Here is a 7961-nt window from a genome sequence, read left to right on the forward strand (position 1 = left end):
AGTGACAGGTATAGTTATGTCCTCTGAAAATTTGCATAGAAAAGTTGGTCACTAGGTGGCAGAATTAGACTGTATTAGTAGTTACATTTTTTATGATTTGTCCAGTTGGCTTCTTTCTATTCTACAAACACCTCTTTGACTATAGCCAGCATTCAAAACAATCTAAATGTTAAAATAAATTCTAATAAATGCATCTCTTTTGAAGGAGTATGGGTTTTTTTTGAATAGCAGGTATAGTATGTTGGACTTCACAACTGTTGTAAATGTTTGATTAATACTTTACTTTGGATTTGTGATAAAACATGCTCTTCTTCTGAAATCTTTGCTCCTAAATTTTTGAAGTACGTTAATATATAGTTTATTTAGTATGATCAGTAAATGAAAACATTTTTTTCCCTCTTTGGTGTCTTACTCTGCCTTTGCCTCCTGTTTAGATACTTTCTACCTGTGTTCAAGCTTCTATATTCCAAAACTGCAAAAAGAGAAATCTCTTAAAGGTTTTGGTATAGTTGGCTACGTTGTGGATTAGACCTTGCTGGTTCATACCAGTCCTCAGCTTGATCTAACACCCAGAAAGTCTTGATACTCTGATGTCTGTTCTAATACACATGTCTGTCATCTAATACACATATATCTAACATCCATATGTGTGATTGTGTGTGTATCTGTGTACACATGTGGACTAAATAGAAAAGGAGATATAGTTTAAGCCTGAAATCACTTGTTGCACCAACTGTTTTTTCATTGCAGTTTTTTTCTTATTAACATTCAAAATATTCCAACTCTGATTTTTAAAACAGTCTCTGCATATTATACACAATAAAACAGAATAGGTTTCTAATTTGTATTCGGCTGGGAAGATGTTCAATAAATCAGAAAAGAAGCTACTCTATTTGAAAGAAGTTTTCTCTCCCCCTTTGGTAAAGTATAAGAGAATTCTGCTTAAATGAAGCATGCAATTTTAATCAATTGTACCCTAAGAAAAGAAGACAAACAGCTGCTGCTTGTTAATTGGTGAATGTCTTCCCCAATGGACTCATCATTTATTCACTGCTTTCAGTGCAGCCTTAAATTCTGCAAATAAAGGTGTTATCACCATGTGATATGACTGCACATTTGCAGCTAAGCAGCTCAAATAATGCATGAAGAATTTATTTCAGAAGACAAATATGTTACCTTCACCCTTGCAAATTCATTGTTTTTGTCTAATAATCACATTTCCTGGGAAAGGTCAAATCTCTTGCGTGAAACCAAGGGAAAAACCTGTCTAATCTTCCTAGCTGGAAGATTAATTTCTTTTTAAAAATTATACCAAATTTTCTACTGTGGAAAATGGTTCTTGTGTAGAACCACAGACTCTCGTGGGCTGAAAGAGCTCATCCAGTCCCACCTTCTGCTTGGATCAGATCTGGCTACAACAGGTTGCTCAAGGCCTTGTTCAGTTGGGTTTTGAGGCTTTCCGAGGATGGAGGTCCCACAGCTTCTCTGGGCTGAAGTTCCAGAGTTTTACCACCTCATGATAAAATAATTTTTTTCCTTTTATCAAGTCAGAATTTCCCATCATTCAAGGCAAGGGTGTTACCACCTCTCCTTCCATTGTGCACATCAGGAAAGATACATCTTCTCTGCACCCTCTGTTCAGTAGCTGAAGGCAGCCATTGCCTCTTCTCTTCTCCGTAGGTCTTCATTTAGTTGTATTTATTTTCCAGAATAGAAACAGAAACTTTCTGTTACTTTAATTTATTGCTCCTCTTTTGGGTTGGGATTATGTCCTACTGAGTGTATATTGTCTTTCTGACTGCTCATTTCCAGGCTTGCAGCAGAGTTGCAAAGTTTTCCAGGGACATATAACACAGTGAAATACAAGACTTCAATTCAACTTGACAAAAGTTTGAGTGGTTTCTTCTTCTTTCCTTCCTGTTTTTTCATACTTTTTCTCCCTTGTCTTGTTCCCTTCTGTATCTCCTTTTCTTTTCCCCCTCCTTGCAAGTAATTTTAGCAGCTAAGCACTGTCACTCTCCTCAATTTTTATATTCTTATCTTTTGTTCTGCCCTTGCCTCTAGGTTTGTTTGTCAGATTTTGGTTTTGCAAGTTGTTTCTTTGAGCCTTCATTGTCCTTGTTTCCCCTCTTCATACACGGAGTGGCTGCAAGGGGCCTCCCTGCATGAGGCTGGGACTATTCCAGTGTTATGTATTTACCTGAAAAACATTTGCTTTGGGTTACCTACTAATGAATACAGAGAGCTGAAAAAATACAAAAGCTCTGCGTTTGTTTTAAGAAAAATAAGTTAAAATTAATTGGCAAGCAAAAGGATACAAACACTTAATTCAGTCCTATTTACTGTCATAGAATCATAGAGGGGTTTAGGTTGGAAGGAACCTTAAAGATCGTCAAGTTCCAACCCCTCTGCCATGGGCAGGGACTTTAAGACAGACTCTGAAGCCATTTCAAAGTCTCCAAAGGCCATATCTGAAATATTTTGTCACACTAATGATACCATATCTTATCACAACTTTGAATAACATATTACGTGAAAAATAGCTCACCGAAAATCATGGTTTGGGTTCTCTTGTTGCAGTAGGTAAACTGGAAACTAAAAGATGGCAGAACATTGTATAAGTGAAGATAAGTCATCTGCCAGTGGTAGCTTAATACTATACGACTAAAATTAATGTGGCCAACTACTTTTTGGAAACAATGCTTTGTGCTTTACTTTCTATGGGAGAACCAATGAATGGAGAACAGTTCCATTCACTGTTAGTGTAAACGGTGTAGAGACAGTTTTCTACATTCTTCAAGGAGGGTAAGAAAATGTTCTGGACTAAAGGAACAGATTTGTAAGTGTTAAATAGCATTACAATATTATTTAAAAGTTTTAATAATGGTGTTATACAATGTTCTGTAAATGTTATTTACATTATAATGGCCATTAGAATGTTATAATTCTATAAATGACATGCTATTGTACTTTCAAAATTCAATTATCACTGTATCTTCTATTACATCGAGCTTAGCTGTTATATTTGCAAATTTTAGGTAAAACTTACTCTGCAAGCAGAATTGAAGCAAAAAGAGATAGAAGGAGGAGGTGAAAAAGACAGGTAAAGTGTGAATATATTTCTTGTATGACAGATAAAAACTGTGTGACATATATACATTGCTTTAGGTATCTAGAATGATACCAGATCTATATTAAAATATATGATGTATTTTTTATGCCATTGCTTTTTCATATCTGGAGATTGTGATTTATAATCTAGTTTAGATCAGAGTTTAAAAATATCTTGCTAGTGTCTATCTCCAGTTTTGCTATGGGTGTTGAAGATGAAAACAATTAAATGCTCCTTCAGAGCGCTGGCTGGAGGTGACCAGGATGCAGGTTCTCACCTGCTTAATTCAAGCCACTTATTTTGATACCCAGTGACTATGGTTGGAGCTGGTTGAACTTGCACTGAAGTGGATCAGAGTTTGCTCACAGACTCTCTGGGGGGGACAGAAATTTCCAGCCAGAAAACTGGTTTCTTGCAGCCAAGGGATAATAACACACAGCTGCCCTATAGCCATTTCCACCACAATTGTGCCTCTGGGCCTTCCTGTCCCTGTTGCTCAGGGAACTGGGAAGCTTTGATAACCTGCTTTTGCCTCAGTTCTGTTGCAGGTCAGAAGTGATATCTTTTAGATGGGGTCTGAAGAGGAAATTTTGCTGTCTGTATTTGCTTTATGCGTCACTGAAGGTCTGTATGTGCTTGGCTCTAACCAATAGTGATCTTTTTTTCCTTTCACTAATCCATGTAGGTATTCTTAGATTTGCAAAGGAAGAAATGAAAGAAAATTAATATCTTTATTTAAAAACGGCTGTCCCAAGCTAAACTCCAGCAGACTTCCACATAAGTCTGTGTGGAAGCACTGATGGATAGTCAGCGGGCATCCTTTGCTGTGTCAGACCTCTCCATGTGCCTTTTGTGAGGGAGCTGCTTGAAGAAACCCTATTTCTCCATATTCAAAAGCACAGAATCTCTGTAACACCCCTGTGCTGTCTGTTCTACTGATTATCTTCCCTTGTATTCTGGAAGCAGTATTGTGCTATTTTCACTGCAAATCCAATAAGCAGTCAAATGCCAGTTTCTGTTTGTTGTAGGTCAGTTTTTAAGTCCCTTTTACTGCAGGATTAAAAAGCTGCAGTGAAGTAGCTCAGGTAGGTGAGTTCAGCGTGATGGATGTGCAGAAGCACAGTTTCAAAGCATAATGCCAGAAAAAGAGGGAGATAGCTCTGAATTAAATTAATCTGCATTAGGCATTGCTCTTCATTTACAGAATGTAAGGAATTTTCTGTAGATTAAACCATCCAAATAATGTCATTTTAGGTCTAGGGTGGGTAATTCTGTCTTTAATTTCTAGGCTGTTACCAAACACCACCTCCATCCTGTGTGTTAAAGAGCATCTGCTGGTAGGCCAATGACTTAAATTACAGAACCTCAGCATAAAGACTACTTTTGGCATTTGGCAGATGTTTCTTAGTTAAACTGTAAATCTGTAAAAATCCTGGTGTGCTGATTGGTGTGTTGTTTGACACCTCTTCAGCCCTGATGGTTGGCAATCACAGAACTGATGATCCCGGGGAGGCTGATAAAATTGTTGTTGGCCTCCAGCAACCCTGTGCTTAAAACCTGTGTTCCCTGTGATGATTTTCGTTAACTGTCTTGGCTTTTTCTTCCCTGGGCTCTGATCATCCACAGAAGATATTTCTCCTTTACTGTAGCTTGGAACTCTGACAGTAACTCATGTTCTTGCAGTGTTGTCATATTTACTTACCTGGAGGGACAACCACACAACCTGAGTAGGTCCTTCCCTTGGAGCATCCGTTATCTGTCAACTGCCTTCTGCCGATTTGCCCATTAATCTGGTAAGCAGTGCTGGTTTTACTGGGCAGCTTTATGCCCCACGTGTAGCTGTGCTGCTCTGCATGGGGTTTTGATAAATTGCACAGGAGGGAATGGTGTTGCTTGGTTTCTTTCATGACCTGCCCATCATTCTTCAACTGCTTAAAGAGTTTCCAGAACTGGTGGGCTCACTTGCTCGTGTATAATTTCATACACATATTCTCCCAAAGTTCATAATCTTTCTTCTGCATTCATTGAAGAGGTGGATGTTATGATTTACTGTCTTTGCTTGAAAAAAGTTGCGCTTTGCATGTTTTTGTCCCTGTCAAAATATGTGTTTGTAACCAAGGAGCCAGGGTTTTGCAATGTTTCTGAGCGTACAATGTGTTTAAGGTTTTCTAGCTAAAATCACTGTGCAACTCTACATTCAATGGATACAGGGTATTGTAAAACAGGACAGTTGCTTTTACTTGCTGAGATAATGTTTTTAGACTAAATATCTGCATTGGGAATTGCCTTTGCTCACTTGGCCAGCTTGTTTAAGCGGGGTACATGACAGGCTTTCAACACTGTCCCACGGGCCCCGTGTGCAATTCTTTCCAGAAATCCATTTTCTGCAGTGTCAGCTAGACTGTGACTCTGTGGCTGACTGCTTGAGGATGATGGGCAGTGATCATACTTGCATTCCTGGCTTAATTTGCTTTATTTACATTTTTATTACATATTTAGTAAATGTATTGATATGGTGTAGAATTATTACATCAGTGACAGGGTAAGCCAGTATAATATTGTATTTTGAATCCCATTATATATTGCTATATCCAGAACAACATGCCTTTTAATGTGAATTTAACCATAGCGTAGCTATTTCCATGGCAGTTGGTCTGCTTAATAGTGGGATAAACATATCCTAGTACTTGGAAAAGCACTGTCTTAAATGTAAATGATTTTTTATTTAGAATCGAGAGAAATAAACAGAAAACTTCAACTATTGGTAACCAGAACTTGGTTTGGTTTTGATGTGATTGACACAGAAATGTTCTTTGGCCAAGCACTGCATTGAAGACTCTTAGTTGAGAGACCTACAGGTTTGTTAATTGTAATCTCTGAGAAATAAATGCAGATAGTTAATCACCAATCAGATTTGGGTCTGACTGTAGTACACAGAAGGGAAAAAAAGATATCTTTCTCAAGAAAAATAAAGAAGTTTTTCTCCATCAGCACCGTGATCATCTGAGAAGCACTGGTGTAGCTAGTACAGTAAATGATGTTGAGAGCATCTGGAGCACACTGTTCAGTAAAAAGAGAGAAAGGGTGAGGGCGAAAATGCAAGACAAACCCTTGTTATTCTAACGTTTTACATTTCACTGACACCTTCAGTCAGTCTAATCCTGTAGATGCTTAAAGTCCACCAACGACTTGACAACAGACATGAACTCAAGGAAGAAAGTTTCCTGGCTGGATGTGAGAAAAAGCTCTTCACCATGAGGACTCTGCCCAGCAGTGGAACAGGTAATCCAGAGAGGTTGTGCCCTGTCTTCTTGCCTAGAAGTTTTCAAGACTGAACTAGATAAATCCGTGAGGAATCTGGTCTGCGTTCAGAGCTGACCCTGCTTTGAGCAGGACTGGGACTGGAGACCTCCTGAGGTCCCTGCCAGTTTGTATGATCCTATGATTAAGGCAGTTCGAGACATTCACTGAAGAAAAGGTGCAGAGTTTAATATCTTGCCATTTGTGCTGGCGAAAATGCTTGACCAGAGAGCAGCTGGAGACATTAAACAGCTGATGAAAGCTGTTCCAGGCACACACACTCAGCTCTATTGTGAAGAGCATGTGAAGAACTATCAGAGACCTTTCTGCTGGTTTGATTTTAGTGGTCAGTGCCCCTGACCTCCAGCAATAGGTGGTATAGAAATGCAGTAACAAACCTCGGGAGAATAAAAGCATCTTAAATACCTTTACCTTTTAAGTTTGAAAAGGGTGTTTTAAGAATTTACTCAAGGAGAAAGAAACCTCTTTTCAGAGCCGCAGTTTGTCTCTTTTGGAATAGAGGTGTAAGTCCAGGTGCTTTAGGTTTCAATGGTTTCCAGCTGATATCTGCAAGTACAAATGTCACACCCTTGTGCCAGAGTGGGAACAGAATTCGGTAGGGAGGAGAATAACATTTGGTGTAAAATGTGGATATAATTCTGAACTAACAGATAGTTAAGGCAATAGCAAAGTTGAGATTCAAATGCAGATTTCTCAGTGCTTGTTTCTGTCTGTCCTCTCACCCTCCTCTGAAGTGAGGCGACCCGTCAAGAGGTTTCAGAAATCTCTTAGGAGTGCATCAGGCTTTAAAAATATATTTATGGTGTTATTTCTTGTCTTTACAAGGTTGAGTATTTTCAGCTCTCTCCCATACCACAGTTAAGCTACCATTGGTACATTTTTACTCTTATTTATCAGAAATTTACATGGTAATAAACACACTTAAATTTTTTTGAACAGTGATAATGATACCCTGGTTTTGCAGCAGATTAATTTCCTTTTCTTCTGTATTTTCAGTATTACAGCCTGATGTGAACAACTGGTGCTGGTCACCTCGATATGGTTAAGTACCAGAGATCACGAGGTGCTTCTTGGGAAGGCTGAGATCTGGGAGGCAGTAGAGCTTTGCTCTGGGCTGCAGGCGGAGGACATCGTCATGTGATTGAATGGATGACTGATGGTGGCTGTCATGTAAGTATTTTATCTATACCTTTTGCAGAGAAGACAGCATTGTCCCAAATGTGAAGAGGTTAATCTTTTATACCCACGTTAGTCCCGCGCTGATACATTTCTGAATCCTTTGGGCAAAAGGGTATTGCTGCTGAATGGAAACTTATTTGCCTGAAAGGATGATGACAATGGTGTGGGTTCAGAAGAGTGAAGAACTGTGAAAATGACCGAAAAATGAGGGAGTGGATAAAACCCTGCTAATATGATAGCAATAAGGAGAATAACCTCTAAGACTTTAGGACAGGGATGCTTTCATTGTAGCAGCTTTGTAATTAGATCTCTCCTCTTCAGCTATATTTAATTAATGGGAAAATAAAAG

The sequence above is a fragment of the Calidris pugnax genome, unplaced genomic scaffold, assembly GCF_001431845.1.
Source record: "Calidris pugnax isolate Ruff unplaced genomic scaffold, ASM143184v1 scaffold89, whole genome shotgun sequence".
In the NCBI taxonomy this organism is placed as follows: Eukaryota; Metazoa; Chordata; class Aves; order Charadriiformes; family Scolopacidae; genus Calidris; species Calidris pugnax.